General features: G+C 33.2%; 1 pseudogene; it reads right to left on the bottom strand.

Moving 5' to 3' along the window:
* Positions 1–16,041: 16,041 nt before the first annotated feature.
* LOC123801132 (ATP-dependent RNA helicase DDX3X-like) lies at positions 16,042–17,971 on the bottom strand (annotated as a pseudogene).
* Between the last annotated feature and the right edge of the window lie 5,840 nt (positions 17,972–23,811).

Here is a 23,811-nt window from a genome sequence, read left to right as displayed (position 1 = left end):
TATTCCATTTAATTATAAGGATGCTGAAGTTATGGCCTTCTTTTGTAAAAACAGAGTTAAAACTCCTAGACAATATCAGAACATTCTACCTATGAACCTTGAGTGGATGTGACCAATGTCCTTCACCTTGAGAGATGTCATGTTACCAATATCTTCATATGATTTTTCTCTTTCTAAGTAAAAGGTTAATCTCAGCTGGTCTGTTGAAGTGCTGTGTTTATATTCAGAGATGCTTAGAGCCATTGTCCTGACTGATCATTGGCAAAGTTGGATCACTAACTACTGATTAATATATCCCAGGGTCCAAACAGACCAGGGGACAACCTGTACCAACATATCAGAAATGTTTATGGAAAGTGTCCAGATTGTCAATTTGTACCTGGTTTCTCTTACAGTCTTTTGGTTTCTGTTTTTGATCTTGGTCTAATGGTCTGGTAGAGGTTATGTGAGCAGAAATGTATAAAATATCTCTCCTCAGATGAGTCTGTGGGTTCCCTGAGTCCAAGATAATTTCATACATATCCTGGTGGTTCATGATCCAAATCATGATCCAAAGATGAAATGTGTTTTGTGTAACCAAAGAATCTTTGCAGCTATATTTGGAATTCTTAGACATCTCTGATGGGTGTTTGTGCTTTATTTATCCTGCTGTTCTATAACTTTTGCTTTATTAAAGTCTTATGTGAGTGTTCAATGTGAATCTCATGAATTATTTCAATTATACAACCATATGTAATAGCTGCAGGCCATCAATTTTTATTTTAGTTAAGTTCCTCTAAGATCCTGATATAAACACAGATATAAAGGATAAGATATTCTGATGATTCTCAAGGTAAAGATAAATGTCTTTATTTCTTATGTATTCTTAGCTATTAGATTGTTTTCTTCAAAAAAAGTCATGAGGAAATATGTTGTTATGAATTTTTAACATCTAGGAATAATTGGCTATAATACAATATTTTTAAAATTCATATCATGTTTTATTGATATACCTTAGGCATTCACAGCAATGTTATATATTTTTTATTTCAAGTACACAACTTAAAAAGACTCTAAGTCTTTAAAAATAAATTTCTCTTTAAATAAAAATGGTGCTTTGTATTTGATATGAGCTTTCCAAATTATGCAGGAACACATGCCTAGGTCTTCTCAAAGACATTATTTACTAAACATCACCCGTAATTGTTTCCATCTTTCTATTTTGTTTCACATAACTCGGAATTGTAAATATTTGTTTTTAGTTACTTTCAGAAAATTATTTTCATTTGCTTGCTTCTCCTATCCCCTGAGTGATATTTTGATCCAAATACTGGTTACATGTATTCTAGAGTAACTCCTGTGGGAAGACATCATTGTTCTTTGTACTTAAATAATTCTCCTCTTTCCACATTAAAAGGGACATAAAATATTTAGCTTCCCTTAGCTTATCTAGAATAAATAAAAACTTATTTCCCTCACATTCTCAAAAATATATTCTGATTACTGCCACCTCTTAATGAAAAAAAACCTAGTGTGAAAACGTCGACATTAAGACTATTATCACTACTTTTACGTTGATATATCTCAAGTGAAATATGCTAAAAAGAGATATGTCTATTGACTATATTTCTTTCGAATGTACCTAAAATAATTGTATTCAATAATTTCAATGATAATTTAATTAGAGAAGCATTGCATGAAATTATACAAAGAGTTCTAAACCTACCAAAGGCTTAATTGCAATTTTTCATTTTTACATTTTATATATGCCTATTGTTCTGATTCATAGGTTCCAATAGGGTTTGAGAGATACATTTAATTTTAGCAAAGAAGGTTGATTCTTCCATGTGTGCTGACTAGTTCCTTAACCCAACTAGAAAGCAGCTGCTTTATTACATCTAAAAGGACACCATTTTTTCTGCACCATTAGGTTTACACCTCTATAATACTTGCTTTTGTTTTTGCTTTAATAAAGCAGTAATAGAAATTTTTTCCTGCAGTTCTGAACAAGGATTGCAAAGTATTGCTAAATCAGTAATAATATCACTGACTATAGAGAAATTGAACCATTTGTCATCCTCTGTGAAGGGAAATGGGTAGGATAATTAGTCATAATAGGAGGAAATGAGGCACTATTCAATAAAGAAGCTGGAAACGGAGGAAATTTGGTAATTTTTCTAACAAAATATTCTGGAAAGAAATAGTAAACCATAGAGTCACTTTATAGATATATGTGTTCATTGATATACTTAAAAAGGCATAATTTAAAGGGCATTAATCATTTAAATAATTCTACACATTTCATGGAATATCAAATAAAAAATAAGATGATAAGGAAAGAGATGGATCAGATGGAAGTGAAAAAAGGCAGTAGCATAAATGATACAGCCAAATAAGAAATTAGCATTAGGTGAAGGGAAATGCAAATTTGACACTATAGAAATGTATCTTCAGAAAATCAACCAAATTCCAAACTATACACAGCAACAACAAAAATAAGTTGAAAATATACTTCATATGAATGGCATACAAGGCAATATAAAAGTAAGGAGCTAACATAAAATGTTCAAAAAGTGTCCGAAGATATGCCATAAGACACCTTTTTCTGAGCTATAAGAAATCCTTAATATGCAAAGAGTGTTCACTATTTACCAATCAAAACTTGTAAAAAGTAACTAAAAAAAAAAAAAAAGAAATATCCTCATGAATGTAGAGAATTTCAGTGCCAAAATAAGTCTTAATACAAAAGGGAGAAATAAGGCAATGACAAAGAAATAAATTAGCCTGACCTCAAAATGCAAATTGTCAAAAAACGGTGGAAGACCTTCCTTAAAGTATTGAGTGGAAAAGGTATAATTGAGAATTCTATACCAGCAATGATGGCACTTACACATGATTCCAACAGAAATATTTTTTGAAAATAAGACTTTATGTGTTCTCTAAAATGTATCCAGATCAAAATTTCAGTACAATGAATTAGTACACCAAACAGAGCACAGCTAATAAATGAATTAAAATAAAATCTAATGACCTGGGAATTTACAACAGCAAAAGAATAATGGATAAGTATCAGCTTAATTCATAGAATGAAATAAAAATAATTATCCTAAAAGAATAGAATAAAACTTAGGGAATTTTAAAAACTGATATAATTTCTATTATATAAGGAATAATCTGTTATTTTTTCTTTTTTTCAAATTTTTATTTAAATTCGAGTTAGTTAACATATAGTGTCTGTTATTTTGATAAGTAAAAATTATAGGATATTTAATTTCCAGGAATAATATACATAATATGTGTATATTAATATATATATTCCTGTGTAGATATAATTTTCTAGGATATGGAATTATAATTCTTCCAGTTAGTATTTCAGACTTAGAAAGAAGAATCTCAAGCAGAAAATTAATTTGGCAAACACAGGTCCTCCACTTTAGTACATACGGTGACTTATTTTATGAAGCCTTCAATGATATGATCCATAATAGAATAAAGCCTATTTACGAATGAAATAACAGACTTATTTTTGTGGTAATACATTTTCCCCCCAGAGTAATGTGCTCTGGTATGCTGTGTAATCATTACACGTATACCTAAATATATTAGTGTTAAAGATCATAACAGACTAGTGAAAAAGGAAGGGAAAAAATAATATGTGCATAGTTATCCAATTTGTGTGGAGCCAAACGGATAAATATGTGTAAATATATATAAGAGTAACATATGTAACAGGATGTTAAGAAATTGAATTTTCTTTGGGATTTCAGAAAAATAAAATTTATGATTGCAATATTAAGCACAGCATTCATTTCTAATTTTAGTTGAACATGTCTCTTATTTCTTTAATAGTACATTTGTTACAATTATCATTAACTACTAAAATTTAGAAAATACATATGCACACAGAGACCTATACACCCACATACCCACATTCAAAATAGCTAAGCTATAACTTATATTTTTAGTAAGTGAGACTTTCTTTTGTGAATTGACTTCCTTCACTGAAGAGTTTTGAGGACTTTTGCTGAAGTCTTCTATTAATCATGTAATCTGGTACCACTTTCATGGGATAAGAGATTAGTAAAATGTTCATCTATTTTATAACTGAGTGCCTATTTTCAATGTTTCCTGCACTGGTCCCTTTTTTCCAAATTAAATCATCAATAAGTGGGGTGCCTAGGTGGCTCAGTCGGTTAAGCATCTGCCTTCGGCTCAGGTCATGATCCCAGGGTCCTGGGATTAAGTCCCACCTCAGGCTCCCTGCTCAGTGGGGAGCCTGCTTTCCCCGTCTCCCTCTGCAGCAACCTCTGCTGTTCCCTTGCTTATGCTTTCTCTCTTTCTCTGTCAAATATATGAACAAAATCTTTTTGAAAAATCATCAAAACGTTACTTGCTATAAAAAGAAAATGAGGAGTATTATTAAAACAGTACCCAAGCAACCATCATTTTACCATATTCTAGAATATCCTGCATCAGAGCTATATGTACCATAATTATTGATTTTCAAATAAAAATTTAAAGGCTGTAGGTCAGATGTATCTGAAATAGAGGAACCCTAAATATTAAAGAAAGTCAAATATGGTCTAAAAGGTAAAAAGTCAGTGAATATTTTTCCTATCTGGGAGTGTTTGTCATCTGGATACAAAACTCATCGATCTGTTCCCCTGTCTGATATCAAGAAGCAAAGCATAAAGGCCACGAAACCCAATGATGTAAGCCCAGGTAGAACCAGAAGAATAGGTAATGTTGATTCTATAGAACTGCAGTTTAGATTTGACTCTGATCTGTATTTCTGTCTTCCTAAAATTAACTATGGAAATTCTATGACAAGCTAAATGTGAAAGATTGATACAAGAAAGCACTGAATTTTATGACACTACCTTTGCTACATGAGAAATTCAAACGTTGGAGGCCCATTTATAAAGCCTCCTTTTCCATGACAGGAATGAGGAAGGACACACAGAGAACTAAAACCCAATTCCCACTCTTGTCCCCGCACTATGAGAACCTTGGAAATACCTTCTTTTTTTTAATCCCAATTGTCATGAATATTTATTTTGGATGATTCTATGAAAATTAAAAAGAACTCCCAGTAAGGGCTGAGAATTTCAAGTTTCCATGAGTGACAGGGAACTGGCTAGAGAATCTCAGGGATAACCATTTAGTTCATTCCAAAAGGAGACTGTTTAATAACCTACCCCATAACGTAAATATATCCTCTATTCCAGTTCCATCCTGTGTTATTACCATCCCTTCAAACATTAAGGATCTATTTTCCTTCTTACTCACTATCGACAATCTTTCAGTATCCCTTAGCATAACGGTGAGGAGAATATGGAATGTTGCTGGAAATTTCCCTCAAAATATATTATGTGGATTTTTTGATTAATCTCTTCAACATCTAAATAAAACAGTATCTGGTTATCTAATTGCTGCTGATAGCAAAGCTTAAGTGATTTTATCATTAAATAATAAATGTATTTTATATTAAATTAAGTACACCTTAAAATATCTAAAAATCTAACACTTTGTACACAAATATCAAGGAGATTCTCTGTTCATAATTGCATGCTCTAAACCTATAGAAAGTGTTAAGTAGTACAAATTGTTTCATGGTAGCTGATAAACCAAAAATTAAGCAAATATGAAATAAATGTTGATTGCTATAATATGAAATCAACCTGATCATTATTTTGAAAAAAAAATGGCGGGGTGCCTGGGTGGCTCAGTTAGTTAAGCATCTGCCTCCAGCTCAGGTCATGATACCAGGGTCCTGGGATTGAGGCTCCCTGCTCAGTGGGGAGTCTGCTTCTCCCTCTGCCTGCTACTCTCCTGCTTGTGCTCTTTCTCTCTCTCAAATAAATAAATAAAATCTTTTTAAAAATGGCAATATTTAAATATAATGAACTAATTTCGTAAATTGGTAAGAATTCAGAGCTTTGACTCCTTAAAATGATAAGACCTGAAAACCCTCCAAATTTGAATCATATTTAAAAGTCAGCATGTACCTGATCACTAATTGGTGGAGTTATTGAGCCCAAGTTCTGGACACCTGCTCATTTCTGCCCATTCTCTCTGCTGAGGCAAGTTTATCTGTTTCTAAAACTTAATTTATTTATAGTATTTATTTGTGAAAACTCTGTAGTCTGTACCAAAACACTCAACTGCTAGAGAGGAATTATGCTTGCTTTTTTTTTTTTCTTTTCTATTTCTTTTAAACACTGCTAAATACATTCAAGGATACTTACTGGTAATTATTATTTGTACACACTAATACTATCACATACAAAAGAACTAAGATATTTTACTCTGAAGGGGAGTAAGTATGCTGTTTATGAACGATTACTTCTTAAATTCTAAAAATGATGAATTTATAGCTCAAAGACCAAGGTCAAAGCAGATTCTTTTATTCCATAATTAGATATTTTAACAATGGATTGGGGTGTTTGGCCTGGCATAAATAGGATGTTGTGACTCCAACTGCATTACAGGTATTTAGTTACTTATTAATATACAGGAATAGAATTTACTTTGCACTTCTTAAAAACCTTTCCTTTTTTTTTTTTAAAGTTTCAAGTTTTTATTTAAATTCTAGTTTAAATGCCACTTTTAGACCAACATTTCGCAAACAGGTTTCTCTTAAAACCTTCCAAAGCTTTAAGTCTGCATAAAACTGATTGCCTATTTTTCCCATGTACTTGAGTATCTAATTCAATCTTAGCACACACAACCTGATGTCCCCACCCTGTCCATCAAGTTTCTTAAACCAGAACTAACATGCATTTTTGTTTATAGCCCATTCTTAATCTATTAACGAATAGCATTCATTCTACTAATAATATAAAACCTTTTCTTTCTTCAAACTATATTGCCATTACCTTAAACCAAATTACCACCATAATTTTTTCAAGCCTATCATTTAATAATTATACCCTCATATCAATACTTAATAATTCTAAAATATCACATTTTAAATACAGTATTTTGCCAATTGTAAGATGTGCTTTGGGCAGTATCTTACTTATCTACAGCAATAATAGATATTACTAAAATATGAAAACTGTCATGGAAATGAGATGATGAGAGAAGGTAAAATACAAATTGGCCCCAAATTCACCTAAAGCACTCCAGTCTCTTTAACGTCGTAGAGGGGACCAATTAGTATGATAGACATACAAAAAAGGGTACTGAGAAAAGACTATGGCATAATAAGAAAACCACAAAAATGTATTTATGAAATAGACCAGCAGTCATTGGAAGGAGGTTGAATAATACCTTACTTACAATGAAAAGGAGATTATATTGATTTTTCTTCTTCCCATCATGATGCTCTGACTTTAAAAAACTGAGCATGTGGCCTTTAGTGAATGAAGTTAAAGGAATCACATGAGAGAAAGCTGTGCTGGTTCTTTATTATTTTTTTTTTCTTGCTCTTTCTATCTTATTTTGGCCTGGAGCTTTATTTTCTCTGCTTAAGAAGAACTATTGATTCAAGAAGACTAAAGGGGTCGCCATGGGACCCAGGGAGAATCAGCAAGGACCAAACTGCTTAGAGCTGTAGACTAGAATTTCAAGTGAAAAGAAGTCCAGCTGGGATCACCAAATAGGAGTAGAGTTAGGATTTCAGAAGATAATTTCTCTTAAAATATAAGAAGTGGACCTTTACCTAAAAATTTCTGGTTGAAATTTGTAAAACTTCCTGTGTAGCAATCCCAATGCAGGACAGCAAGTACTACCAACTTTACCTGGGCATGAATAGTTGCACGGATATGAATCTTCTGAAAAACTTCTAGCCATCAAGAACCAAAATAAATAATAACCTACTGCACTGATAATCGCTCAATTAGTTAAAACAGGACCTCAGCACTTCTCACAGTGGTTGCTAATTATTTCTGAGAATCCTACACATAGTATGTTTGTTCTACAAAGAGGTCTTCAGTCATCTTGTGGCATTTCCATCCTTCTTTCTCTCTTACTTAGAGAAGCCTCAGTGCTCCTACTCTCCCACATAAGCTTGCCAAGTGATTATGGTCACCATACCTGTTATTCCCAGAGCATACAGACTTAGGTTACCTGAAGTGTGCAAAACGGTCTCCACCCTTACGGCTTGAAGCATTTTTGCCTCTAAGCAGAGTATCAAAATATCTCCTCAACATTTACCTTTATCATATATTGCCTTTATCGTAATAACTATGAGATACTTTCACAATTATATACCTCCTCTTTTGCTAGGACTTCTTTAATAGAAATTTTTCTTCTTTACTCAGCATACAGAAGAGGAGTTTTGATGTATATGTGTGGTAACAATCAGAAGATCATTAGGGCGTACTGTTAGGGGTGTGTGTGTGTATGCACTTGTAAGGTAATGGAGAGGTGGAAATTGAATTTATTACATTAACAAGAACAGCACAAAACAACTAAAGTAAATTTTCCATTAGGATTTGATTTATTTTGTTTCTTTTATGTTCCTTGTTAGGCTCTTATTTATTCTTATCAAGTTATATATTAGTATCATCTGTATTTACACTTTGAGGTGCCTTACACGGTCACTGTCAGTCTTTCATAATTAAAAAGTGTTCTTGTTTCCCTGTGGTTATCAGCTTGCCCATTTGTAAATTACAGCCTCTAATTTCTTATAATACTGGAAACTAGCTAACCAAGCAAATTAAAATTGTGTGAAAATTGTCTATGAGTGAATAACCTGTAAGTAAATGCTTTATTTAAGAACTGTTAAAATTACTTTATGTTTCTTTTTAGTTACTGGCAATTCTCTTGATGGCTGAAATTATCAAATATGGGACTGTGTGCAGAGTGAGATATTGTGACATAGTTTAAAATACTGGTTAGGGTATAATTTTTAAATACTGGGACACGGGTACGGACTACAATAACTGAATGCTACTTGTCAAAATACACTAATAATTGGTGCTGACCTAAGCAAATACTATTCACCATCAGTTAAAATTTATATTTAATATTTACATATTAACATACTTAACATTCCGCACATGTTTACCTTCCTAGAATTAAGTGACTTAGTATATCCTGCACTGATGAGAATCAATAAACTTCGGATGCATCTCTTCATGTGGAAAGAGCCCAGTGAATATCCTTTCAAACTGAGTGAATAAAACCCACACATTTTGAGACACAGACACACATTCTATCATCATATCCCACAAAATACTTGAAGTTTGCCATCATCCTTAGATTCTCGAAAGGAAATAGGATTCAGGTTTTTTTTTTTTTTTCTCTCTCTCTCTAGAAGCATCCTTTCTCTCCCACATGCCTCTCAGCTCTTCACAATTATCTTTAGAAACCGACTTTTGTAGACTATTCAAGGGGAATAGGGTTTTAGAAACAAAACCCAGGCCACCTCCTATATACCTTCCCTCAAGGAAGAAACATTAGGCTAACAAATTGATTGACTTGATGTCATGAAATAAAGAATTAATAATTTTAAAAAATAGGATTTCCAAGTATTGTACTGTCCCATTCAGAACCTGAACGTTTTATCATTGTCAGCTAACTTTCCCCTTTCATAATTTCTTTATTTCTAACAAATAGTTCTTAAAAATCACTGCACAAAATTGTACATTATTCATGAAGCATTACATTAGAATGAAATTTATTTTAGGACTGGTGTTCAAAAACTCTGATGCTTAATATTTAAGTGAGCAAAATATTCTCAATTTCAAAAGCAATATACGTCACTAGAAACTATATCTACCTACCTACCTAACTGAAGTATCAAGGTTAACCGTGGCTTTTATTGAATAGTACACTTCACATAAATAGAGAATAAAATCTTACCCTTGATAATTATCTTTGCATTTAGTGGGTTTTCTGAAATAGAATTAATTTATCAAAGTAAATGATGTTTTCTAGTAGTGTGCTATTACTTATGTTCTAGGTGACTTATTTAAGAAAGCAAGCTATACGTGTTAGAGATATAGCTTTTGTATTTGCATTGAGGGTGCTTGTTTGAAGAGAAAAACATGTTGATAATATAAATATTACTTAAAAGAGTCACATTTTTAAAACTTGTGAAATTTATTTCCTTTGCCAATAAACATTCTTGATTAGGTAAGGAGGAAAAGATATTTTTGGAGACTTTTTTTGGTGCTTCCCCTTCTATGTTTTCTATTTAATGTATGACAGAATTAAATTTCATTTACTGCCTTCACTTATCCTTTTCTAAAGTGATGTCGAGAAATGATATTAGACGTGACATCGTCACCTCTGAAATTTATCTATGGAAGAAGCATAACCATTAATTGAGTCTCATTCCATATATGCTTCTATTGTACTACTTCCTTTAATGAATACAGGCTTTCTTTTTGTATGTATACTTGTTTTTTAAAAGTCAGGTAGGTACAGTCTTTACAGTACATCAAAAGTAACAGAGTTCTATTAGAAGGAACACAGCTATTCCAGAATGTTCTAAATATGGTACCTAGTATATTGAGAAGTCTCAAATCAGAGGGGTATGAATGAAATATTATTTTTTCCATTCACTAAATTTCATTGGTGTCTATAAATCTCCATGTTTCTCTCTTAACTACATCTTAAGCGGATTCTACAATTCTCTAGCAACCTGAATGTTTTGAAGAGCAATCCAGTTAAAGATGAATTGATTTAATTTTTCTCCTTTTTCAAGTCCATACCGCAGTTCATGTTTTATCTAAGACTCTAAATGTTATGAAGGGTAAAGGAAGTTTTGGTTAGCTTTATTTTCCCTCTTTAAGGCTAGGTTCTTCCATATTATTGAGGTGAAGGGAGAAAGGTGGAAAGGAAGTATCTTTTTACCCAACTGACACTTGCTTTATTCTACTTTGCTGTTTTTCATTCTATGGCTAACACTGATTGGTCATTAATGTCCTCCATGTGGCACAAGTCCCAGGGGTTGCTGTTTCAGGGGGTTCATGTGTGAGTTTTGGGAGTGGAGTTCTCACTATGGAGTTCTACGTAGTCCTCTTCTATAAATCCCTTTACCTCCTGCACCTCATGCATCCACCAAATCATGTTGCTGGTATTCACCATCTGGCAGACAATCCTCTTGGGAGAAATAACAGCAACTCTACTAATTTTTGGGTATCCATTTGCCCTATGAAAAACTCACTCCTTACATCTTAGAAGAACAATGCTCTGAGATATCTCTCCAATTCTCTTCTCCATTGTGCAGAGATGCACAGAAGAAGCTGGTAAACCTTATGCTGAAGCAGAAGTCCAGCTGACAAATGAACTTTCTCCTTGTTTTAGAGAACGCACACCCTCATACACATACATGTGCTGGGCTAATGGAAGAAAAAAACATACTCTTCCCCAAAGCTTGGATATTACATGCCTCACAATTTGACTACACTGATGATGCATATGTATCTTCTTTTCCGCATTGCCCTGTATCCTTCTCCTTCCTGGTAGGTTTATAGAGCCTGGGAATTTAGGATGTGTATCATGGTCAACTCTTAGTCCCAATAAAATCTCCTGACTCCGACTGACCCTGTCTTTATAAATGTGTGTGACTTTTGGGATTTCTTTGGCCCCAATTCTGTTTTAATGGGAAAAGCACTAGTAAACACCCAATTTTCTCATGGAGATCAGTATGTATTCTGGCTTTCACTTCGGACTATTCTAATTTGAGTTTATTTTCAAACTTCTAAGTTTTTCTATCCCAATTAATTACAATATGTTGAGTTTTATGTCCTTTTTTAGAAAGTTTGTATTTCATGTAACCATAAATAAATAATACATAATTGATGAATGCGTTATTGCCGTTATCACTGAATTCGAGATTATCGGATTAAATTTATAATGCATAATTTAATATGCTGGCACTTTTTCTTCCTTTTTGTTATGACAATTATTATAGTACATAAAATGTTTATTTTCTCTGTTCTTAAACTATATTTGACATCAACATAGATTCTTTTTAGAAACTTTGATATATTTCACTGTTTTATGTAAGGAGTTATCTATTATTTTAAAATTAAAAATTATATGATATTTAGTTTCCAGTAATTTTATATTATATATATATATTGTATATATTATGTATATATAATATATATATAAAACTATTTTCTGGGTAGATATCATTTTCTTTTATTGCAATTAATTTTATCTTTTAGGTTATTTTTCAGTTAACAACATTGAGAATCATATTTTCAGTTTGTTGTTGTTCTTATCCATCCCTCCTTCGAAGGATTTTGTTTTCACTGAGAAAAACTTAATTGCATTTAGTAATGCAGAAGAAAAAACACATATTTTAATTTGAATAAATTGATTTATTTCTGAGAGGTAATAATAAAATTTTAAAGACTTAATGTTTATAAGAAAGTGGACAGTTGATAAATTTTCCAAATACCCTAGTCATGCATATTTCTGATTAGCTGACACTTTAGAATTATAACCTTATCACCTTATCATTTCAAATTAAAAATGCCTAGATCTAATTTTACTTGAAGCTTTCTTACCTTGAGTATCAGATGAAACCATCACTCACTTTAATTATCATATTGCATTATAGAATTTTTTAGTGGCCAAAATTCATGTGAATCCTGTGAATTTAGCAATTCAACTCTATGTTTTGTATTTTTTTCAGTCTACCAACATCCTTACTGGAATGAAACAATGATTATCTCTATGACTAAAAATGCTAATACTGACAATGTTTCAAAATTTCTTCTGATCTTTGTTTTTCCAAAACTAAAATTTTTCCATAAAATAGAACATTCCAATGAGATTAAATTAATGAATGATTTCTGTATTACTTATGAAGGGGTGTTACATTTTCCCAGTACAAGAGCCTGATGTGGGGTGCCCATGTATTTTAATGGACTATTCCCAATGCAATTATAGACTCAATATCTGAGTAGATGATATACTCTTAGAGTGAGCTGACATGTTCATATGGTCATGTGTTGTCCTGTATCTTTAGGATGTAATTCCTAAATTTTATTGTTCATTTTTTGATATGTGAAAAGTCTTCAAAATCAATCATCTATTTATTTTCCTATCTACAAACTAACTTCCTTTGTAAACACAAGTACTGGCTTTATAGTGTAGCACAAATCTGAGTAATATTTTTAGTACTGGTACCTTCTTAATTTGGTAAATATACCTATATCAATTTCATCATTGCATTATAAAGTTCATATAAACAGATTAGATATATAAGACCATATTTTTTCAATTTTTTTTCTTTTGGACTATTAATTTTCAATATGCCTTATATAATTATTTTGCATTCTAAAAGTCACATTTTTTAGGGAAATTCTTTACTTTCATTTGATATCTCTATGAAAAGAATACCTTTATTATCATATTGCATTGTAGAATTTTTTAATATATGATACACTTAAATAATACTAGGTCTATAATTTTTTTAAAAATCCTTATTGTAAAAAAGGAAACAAACTAAAATTATAGATAAATAAGATAGAAACTAAAACCAGTAACTTAGAAACAAAGAATATAATCAGTCAGTTAGTGACCAATAGTTAGGGAAATATTATGTTTGCTGCAATAAGGGAATATGTCATATCTTGTTACCACACCTTTACAATATACCTGGCTCTATTCTCAGCTCTTCAGATGTATTAATTTGCTTAATTTCCACAATAATCTAGTGAAGTAGATATTATTACCTTCCTTTTACAAATGAGGAAACTGAAATACAGGAATATCATGTAACTTGCCCAAGTTCATATAGAAAGAGAAAAGAGCTAAGATTCACACCCAAATGGTCTGTATCCTTAACTATAGCTCTATACTGTCCCTTCATGAGATGCCCAAGTAGTTTTTATTCTTTATGTGTTTCTTTTAATTTTTAAATTATTTTTTGGTAAGTGGAAAATGTATCCTGAAGCTCAAAGTTATATAATTAGTTCAGCCACAATTCAACAAGTGAAGTCTATTGATCTTTCAAACTCATAGAAAAACTTATGACCTTGGCAGAATATATACTAAAGTAAATACATGCAATTGGGAAGAATTGTTTTTATGTCTATTACCACTTTTTGGGTACACCTAACATTACACTATAATTATTAGGGAAACAATTATGTCCTAACTTAATATAACAAAATTTATCAAATTGATTACTAAAGTGTGGCTTGTAATGCACTTGGTCATTTTAGCTTGAACCTGTGCTGAGTGCCAATGTTGGCCGGCCCTCTGCTTTCAGCCAGGTAGTAGAATTTATGTATGATCTTCTCTTAGGCCTTTGGCACGAACTCCAATTTTTTCTTTATTACTCAAATTAAGTCAAGGTTCTTCTAGACACTTTTCCATTCTACTTAAAAAGAAAGTAAGTACAAAAAGAGTTTTTAATTTTAGATTTCCCACTCCCGAGCTTTATATAATAGAAAATTATGTGTTTGCTTTCTAATATGAACAAAGAAAAGGACAAATTTCAGCAGAAGAATGGTGTGCTGTATATCCCAGACATGCCTGACCAATAAATAAAAATAAAAGCTGGGTAAAAAATTATGCTTCTCATCTTATTCATGATACAGAAGCAAGATAAGCCAGTAAAGCATACTGACCACTGTGCATGAGGCTTTCTTTTTTTTTTTTTTTTTTTTTGTTCCCCTCTTTTCTTTCTTTTTCCTAACTTCCAGTTTGGTGAGTATTTTGTTAAATATTTAAAGTATAAACTAACGATAAAATATTTTTGAAGTGCCATTTATAAGAAAGGATTTTTGAAAATCATTAATAGGTCTCAATGTGGTTGACATGGCATATGTGATCAGAATAAGCAGACATCGGTGAACTTTCAGCTCATGATTAAGAGATTTAACTTCTGCCCTTGAGTCTCACAATAATATCTCATTTCTTTTCATCCTCCTAGATTATGCTCCTTGAGCTCTTTTCTGCAAACACCAATCACTTGAAATTGAATATACAGAAGATTAGCCATTTCAAGAGTCATACGTCCTACCTTCTAAAATATGCTAATATAGAAAATTCTAAGGGATGTAGTTCCTTCTTTAATCTTTTGCTTTTTTTTTCCATTCAATGCAAATGTCACCACTAAATACTGAAATATTATTGCAGGCATATTTTTTATATATAGCAAACATTAAAATCTGTGATTTAGTTGAATTTTTCTTAGACTCCAAGATTGCTTCTAAAAATTATATAAGACTAACTCACATTCATGACAGATTTATTAAGGACAAGTGATATATTAAAACCCTGGAAGTTATATTTTACATTAAAGGTAAATTAAAACCATAAATTAAATGTGTGCACAGATGAGCCCAGTCTTAGCAAACAGTAATCAGGTACTGTTTAATTTTCCTGTACTGGATAGATTCATCAGGACACACTGAGTCTCTCTAGTAATTTTCCACATCCCCCTTATGTCTGACATTTGCTTCATTAGAATCAGGTCTCCTTATAATCATAAGGCAAAACACATTCTTATATTAAGGAAAAGGGATGGCATTGCCATCACAATATTTTAATCTGGAAAACATACATCTGCTGTTCTCTGTAATGACATATTTGGGAAGTCAGATAACCTTTAGAAAGAGGTTTACTATAATAAAGTCAGTGTACTCCTTAAACACTTAAAAGGGAATTTAGTTTTGTGTGTAAATGTATACTTAAGTTTAAAATGCACAGAATTTTAAAAAAAATTTTAGTCCACGTTCATTCAATTTGTTTTGTCAAAACAGGTGAAATCTTGAGCATTACTGAGCCAACAGGACATCAAAATAAAAAGCTGTCTAAAGTTAAAGGCACAGTACATTAACAAACAGATAATCCTGTCACAAAATTATAAATGCAGCTCAGGATAGGGGTAGGCAAGAGGGCAGTTAATCTAAATTACAGCAATGGAAGTCTTCAAACAATCTCTGAAGAGGGCTTCTGATCACTCTTCTCATCTCTTCTGGTGAGCTTCAGCTCCCTTAAGGAAAAAAAAAAATCGGTGGACTATCACAGTGGGTAATCTGTTGTGAGTTTCTGAGGCTATACAAGGTTTTGTCTGGCTAAGTTACATGTGGTTTCCATATCAGCTTGTTTGGCAGGGCAATCTTCTGCAAAGCAGATTCAGTCAACCCCTTGGGAGTTAAAATTTCCTCCAAATCCATCATTGCTGTAAAAACCTCCAAATCCATCTCCACCAAACTCTCTGCTACTGCTCAGAGTTGCTAACACTGTGGCAACTGCTCATACACATAGTTGCTACAGAAGCTGGAATTGCTGGACCACTACTATGTTGGTAGTTTCTGGCACCAAATTCTCCACTGAACCTACCACTCCTAGGATGTACACAATCGCTATCCTTGTAGTGGTATTCATAGGCCATATTTCTAACCAGGATGACACTACTCGTTTAGTCTCTATGAGAAGATCCAACAAATCCTTGGTAATATTCATGTTCCTCTTATTAGAGAACAAGGTAGCAAGGCCAAGTTTTCCTATACATTCTGTACAGCCAATGTGATACACATTTCTTCATTATCATTGCAAGTCAAAATTGAAAAGTTGTTTCATATTTGAAATCTCTAGTCTTCTTGATGCTATTGCTATAGCCACTAGAATTGGGCTTTTTTCCTGAGAGGAACAGATGAAAGCTCTTCTCTGTCTTTCTAAGACTGTTTTCCATGGACACTGGTACAAGCATATCCTTCCTGGTATAATAAATCCTTCACAGAATCTTCACTCTTTTTGTTATTCTCAAACACTAAGGTCAGTGAATCCTTGCCTGTTGAAAGTCAAGCAGAAATTATCATTTGTCTGACTCCTTCTGCGTGATATTCTCAGACATAGAACCAATCTTCCCACAGCCAAAAAGATATATTCATCCAAGAAATCATGAGCAAGCATCTTTATTTCTCTAGGGAAAGTAGCACTAAATATCATGGTGTGGTCAACTCCCTTTGATGACAAGCTATTTTGTTCAAGTATTCCACATATCTGAGCTTCAAACTCCATATCCAACATTCTGTCAGCTTTATTCAACACCAAGTATTTGCAAAAGTCTAATCCAATATTTCCTCTTTCCATCATATCTACTAGGCCTCCAAAGTGGCTACTAACAAGTAGCATCCATGTTCTAAGTCTCAAATCTGCTGACTGATATCAGCACCACCATAAATAATCCAAAGATGAATCCTAGATTGGTATGAAAATTTTCTGGCTTTCTCATAGATCAGCACTGCCAATTCTCTGTCGGTGTTAATACCAAGGAAACTGGTATGCAGATCCCAAACCTTCCATTTTCTTTTATGGCTCTCAAATTCTTTCCTGGATCATCAGAATAAATCTGACTCAAGATGGGCAAAAGAAATGCTGTAGTTTTTACAAACCCTGTTTGGGTAGAAGTCATCAAGTGTCTTTTCCTTCTGCATTGGAGTGAGGTGAATATAACAGGTAAGCTCAATGTCTCCCAAGATGATTTCTCCCATCTCAACATCACTGAAACTCTCAGTATGTGAGAGACAGTTGTTGCCTGTTGCCTCAGTTGGAATGTCATATTTCTCAAAATTAAATCTAGTCTTATCTCCAAAAAGAGTTTCTGTTCCAAGCATTCACTAGGTGCGAGTGGTTTTGACCAATCATCTTCATCTGATTTGTTATCCAGCAACTGTTTCCACCATGTTCAAGTTTGTCAGAGCCACTTTTGTAATTATGGCTGCCAATGCTGTCAGTCTCTTTGTCCATGATCATCAAACCTCTCCTTTTATCCACTCCCACAATCACTGAAAAATTAGACTTTCCCCTTGAATCACTATGAACCTCAAAACTGTTTTATACATCCTTTATTGGAAATCACTATGAACTGTCTTTATCAGAGTCTTTTAGTAACTTCTCTGTTTCTTAAGGGAGGAGGAATATAGCACCCTTTGCAGGCTGTACTTCCTCCATGCTGATAATCGGTAGAATTCAGATGTGCATTAGCAAACTGCTGGTTCAGCTTGAGCTCATTTTCCACCACCACAGGATCCATCCCTGAAGAGTACAGAGAACTCAGAGTCTTCTTCCACAGCTCTAAAGTGTGTAAAATGTTGTTACGACAAATTAGGTCTCCAGATATATATATATAACCATGTTTGAAAGATGTATTTTTGAACAACTTATGATTCAAAAAAAATTTTAAGACATTATTGCCCAATGATTCTAAAGCATGGCTGAGCAAATTATTTGATATAGGTCTGTTTTAATGCTTTATATAGTGTCTAAATGAATTTTAAATTATTTAATTTAAAAATCATCTCTTCAGATTTTGACCATAAATGGGTTTGTATCAAATATTATGTACAGTTAGAATCACTGTAACTATATGGATTTGTGAATATATTGTTCAAACAAACATAATGGCTCATATTTTTTTGACATATTTAAGGTTAAATGTTGACAACTGCTGTGCAAACTCTTCACCCTCCTCCTTTTAAATATTTCTTGTAAAATGCAACATGTGTAAATGCCACAGGTTAATAGATTTCCATAATCCTGTTCTATATATAGAATTCTTCAGGTCCCAAGATGCAATGCAACTAATCCAGTGCCCAAAAGAAATTATTTTATTAGTGATATTTTCTGGATCATGCACAGATGAAATAAATCAATATTTTCTGTACTTCTCATTTCTTTTCAATTGATAAGGGATGATACAATCTAAGCCTTCAGAATGATACGATTTTCAAGCTGTAAAAGACCTACAAAAATATACATCTAGTCCATTACTTTACGTTTGAAGAAATTGAGGTGAATTGCCTATGCTAAGCTTGCTATCTATGACAGATTTGAGAGAATGTCAAGATATCTGATTCCTAGGTCAATGCATTTTTCTCTACAAGATACAACCCTTCCTTTAAACTAATACAAATGCATAATGAAGGGATGTTTCACATAGATACTATTATTTCTTTAATGCAGCCTTCTCTGTTTCACAATTCTGGATTAACTGAGAAAATATCATGTTTCTTCTTTTTGTTCTGAGTATACAGTTGTTTCAAAACTCCACCTTATGTGAAATTATCTACCTCTACCAAAACCCACTGAATAACAGAAAATGAATTTCTTCTCTTTCTCAAATACTCAGAAATTCCCCAGAAATAATCACAGCAAAAGGCTTAAGGAGAGGACAAGCCATATGCTTGGAGATTTGCATTTTGTGAGCATTTAAGCATCCTTGGTAAAGAATCTTTAAGTATGGAAGGATGTATGCTTTTTCAGCATATAGATGACTTCTGAGGAAGGAGAATGAGAGAAGATCAGTCTGTAGTTCAGGAAGCTCGTTCCTTCTCTCCCTCCTTCTCTCCCTCCCTTCTGCTTCCTTTCTCTTCCTTTTCTTTTTTCCTTGCTTTAAAATAATAATCCTGAGGTGCCTGGGTGGCTCAGTTGGTTTCAAGTCTTCTTGATTTTGGCTCAGGTCATTATCTCAGGGTTGTAAGATTGAGAAACCTACGTGGGGCTCCCTGCTCAGGGTGGAGTCTGCTTAAAATTCTCTCTCTCCCCTGCCTTTGTCCCTCCTTCTATGCTCCCTCTCTTGCAAAATAAATACATAAAATCTTAAAAAAAAAAAAAAAAAAAAAAAAAAAAAACCAACCCAGGGTGCCTGGGTGGCTCAGTCAGTAGTCAGTTAAGTGTCTGCCTTCAGCTCAGGCCATGATCCCAGGGTCCTGGGATGGAGTCCCACATCAGGCTCCCTCCTCAGCAGGGAGTCTGCTTCTCCTTCTCCCTCTGCCCCTCCCCTCTGCTTGTGCACTCTCTCTCATGCACTTTCTCCCTCAAAATAAATAAATAAAATCTTTAAAAAATTAATCCAAAATGAATATGGTGGTACATACTGGAGAGTCTATTTTTTTCTATTTTTTTATATGCTTCAATATAGCATGATTAAAATAAATAATCAGAATATTTACATTAGAACAATGTTCCCTAATTGGTAACTACTGAAACTGGCAGGTAAACAAACTATATTTATGTAATTTTAGTAGAGAAGTTCAAATGATATAACCTTCAATACATACTTTAGCTTAAGTTTACATTCTGAACCCTCAACTCCCAAGTGAAATATCAAAACATTTTTCCTTAGGGTTATTTAAATGGATAGCAAATATTCCCAAAACTGTGTAGTGTGGGCTTTAATTAGAGAGATTAGTGGCCCCTCGGTCCCTTGAACTGAGTAGTTTGTTTCCTGAAACTTAGAAAGTTGAAAAACTAGATCTTCAGGCTCTTATTCCTCAAATTATAAATATTCCCCAAACAAGCATATGAGCTGAAAAAGAAAAAGAGTAAAGAGAAAAAGAAAAAACACAGATTATAAAAGTCTACATAATCTTCAAATACTTGCATTTCTAATCCAGTGGATAATTAGGCAACTGGTCCCTTATTATCCCTGAGTGGGAGGTGGTCATTGAGGAAGGCTTCTAGGAACCTGCATATTGTCAAACTACTAATACTATTTCCTTCACAGTCCCCTGAATGAAAGCTCTGTCACTAGGTACATATATATTTTTTCTAATTATGACTTCTTAATCCTTTTAATGATTTCCCTCCCACTCAAAAATAAAAGGAAACTATCTGATTTCCTAGATAATGGCTATGCAGAGTTATTTAGATTTTTATTATTAATATATAGTATATTAATCTATGCTGAAGTAAAACTCTACAACAGTAATTAGGTTACTTAGGAGTTTTTAGGAGTAATTAGTAATTAGGAGTTTCAAAAACAATCATATCCATCAATCAGCTCCATCTCTGAGCTATTTTATTCACTTAGTTTCATTAAATTTAGTTGTGAAAAACAATAAAGTAATACAAGGTTTTACCTTTTCTCTTCATTTCTAAATACTATTAAAACAATTTACTGAAGGTTATACAACTCATCAACTGTTTTAGTCCATTTGGGCTGCAATAACAAAGTACCACAGACTGGGCAGTTTATATTCAATAGATATTTGTTTCTCACAGTTCTGCTGGAATCTGGAATTTTGAGGTTGGGGTGCCAGCATGGTCAAATAAGATGATTCTCGTTGTGTCCTCACATGGCAGAAGGATCTCTTTGAAACCTCTTTTATATGGCACCAATCCCACTCATCAGGGTTCCAGCTCCATGATGTGAGCACTTCTGAAAGGTCCTACCTACCAATACCATCACCTCTGGGGGTTAGGATTCCAATGTATGAATTTTAGGGGGACAAAAACATTCAGCCAATAGCATCTACCTACACTCAAAAAAGCTAGAGGCTTTGGGATTTGAATTCTCATTTGCTTTTTAGGTTGCTTATAGGAAGGTTACTTTACTTCTTTGATTTATTTCTCAGTATCTTTAGTATTCTACAATAATTGCTTGTTTTGTTTTTTTTTTTTTTCTGGCAAGGCTGTTATGAGATCAATTAGATTATTTAAATACTAAAATTTCAGCCATATATCAGGTATTCATCAATGGCAAAATTAGGTTTTGCTTCTTTTTAATGACTTGTACTTCCCTTTTTAGCTTCAAAATTAAAGCAGTTAATATTAAATGTCTTTTTAATTGTCCATTGGTAAATTCTAAGTTATAAGACAGAAATTTTGTCTGGGTCTTATTTGTGTTGAATCCCCTTAAAGTAGAATCCTGGCAGATAGTAAAATTTTAATAAAAGTTTACTAAATAAATAATTCTGGGGTTTCCAGTTCTCCACGTAAGAAGCTTGGAAGCTACCACTCTATCCTACTAACAACAAGAAAAAGCTGAACGGACTGAAAAATCAGTCACTTTTCTAGAACCTCTTTCTAGAATCCCTAAGGTGAAAACACAAGGAGAACCAACCAACAGAGGATAACAACTTAGTGGAACAGGGACTCATGAGCAGAAACTGTGTCAAGAACCAGTGCCAGGGTAGGAACCCTGAGCTGTGATTGCCAAATCACTGGAGGCTCAGTGTGGACAACTCAGAGCTAAAAACTCTACGGGGAACCCAGTCATTGGGGGACTCACAATATGAGATTTACCTCCAGGAGCTCAACCAGTTCTCATAGTAAACATCAGAAAAAAAAAAAAAATCCTCTTCTGCTTCAGGCAGGGGTAAAGAAAAAGGAACATTTTAAAATATATTTAAAATATATTAAAATATAAATAAAATATTATATATTAAAATATAACAGACATGGCCTGCCCTTAGAAAAAACTATTTAAGCAGAGCTTAACTTGGTGGGGTATTAACAGAGCCTAACTTGCTTGACCTGGGAGAAGCCTGACCTGGTAGAGGGAACAACTCAACTTTGGACTCCTTTAGCCAATATGTCCCACCAAAGGGGGTTTAGGAGGAGGAAAAAATTAAAACACTTGTAAAGTTCACAGTCTAGAGGCAGAGGCTCACTAAAAAAAAATGAGACCTAATCACAGGACTATAGAACACTCCCCCACCCCCACAGTTCACTACCACATTACTAATGGTCCATTTCCAGCAGTTCTTTTACCAAGTCTATCCTGTCAGGCTAATAAGAAAAATTACAAGGCATACCAAAAGTGAAGGAAACACAATTTAAAGAGATAGAACCAGACATGGCAAAGATTTTGGAATTATCAGAAGAAGAATTTAAAACAATTATGGTTAATACGCTAAGAGCTCTCATGGATAAAATAGCAGCATCCAAGAACAGATGGGCAATATAAACAGAGAGATGGAAATCCTAAGAAAGAAACAAAAAAAAATGCTAGATGTAAAAAATACTGTAACAGAAATGAAAAATGCCTTTGATGGGCTCATTAGTAGACAGGACAGAGCTGAAGAAAGTCTCTGAGCTTAAGGATATCTCAATAGTAATAATCATGGAACATTGCATCAAGAACTGGGGATGTACTGTATGGTGATTAATATAACAAAATAAATATTATTAAAAAAATTTAAAAAAAAGAAACTTCCTAAACTGGTAAGCAAAAGGAACAAAGACTGAAACAAACAAACAAAAAAGAATAGAATATCCAAGTATTGTGGGGCAACGATAAAAGGTATAACATGATAATAGAAACACTAGAAGGAGAAGAAAAAGAGAAAGGAAAAGAAGAAATATTTAAAACAATAAAGACCAAGAATTTCCTCAAATCAATGCCAGACACCAAACCACATATCCAGGAAGCTAAGAGAACATCAAGCAGGATAAATGCCAAAACAAACAAACAACAAACAAACAAAAAACCCACACAGAAAATTACATGCAGACATATTATTTTCAAAATAAGGAAAATTAAACACTACTTATTAAAATAGCCAAAATCCAGAACACTGACAACACCAAATGCTAGCAAGGACATGGAGCAATAGGAACTCTCATTCATTGGTGGGGGAATGCAAAATGATACAGCCATTTTGGAATACAGTTTAACAGTATTTTACAAAAGTAAATATGTTCTTACAATGTGATTCAACAATTTTACTTCTTGGTATTTACCCAAAGGATGTGAGAACTTACAACCACACGCAATAGGGATGTTTACAGCAGCTTTATTCATAATTGCCCAAACTTAGAAGTAACCCAGATATCCTTCAGGAGGTGAGTGGATAAATAAGTTGTGGTACACAGACAATGGAGTATTATTCTATTATTCAGTGCTAAAAAGAAATGAGCTACCAAGCAATGAGAAGTCATGAAGGAAACTTAAAAGCATATTATCAAGTGAAAGAAGTTAATCTAAAAGGCTACTTATTATATGACATTCTATAAAAGCAAAACTATGGAGACAATAAAACGTCAGTGCTTAATAGGAAGTGGGGTTGTGAGTGAGGAGGGATGAATAGGCCAAGCACAGAGGAATTTTAGGGCACTAAAAATATTCTGTAGGATATTATAATGATGGATATATGTTTTTATACATTACATCAAATA

Source organism: Ursus americanus, chromosome 10 (genome assembly GCF_024610735.1).
Source record: "Ursus americanus isolate L20-20 chromosome 10, mUrsAme1.1.p, whole genome shotgun sequence".
NCBI lineage: Eukaryota > Metazoa > Chordata > Mammalia > Carnivora > Ursidae > Ursus > Ursus americanus.
Note: the sequence above shows the minus strand (reverse complement) of the source record. Positions and strands in the feature narration are given on the sequence as shown.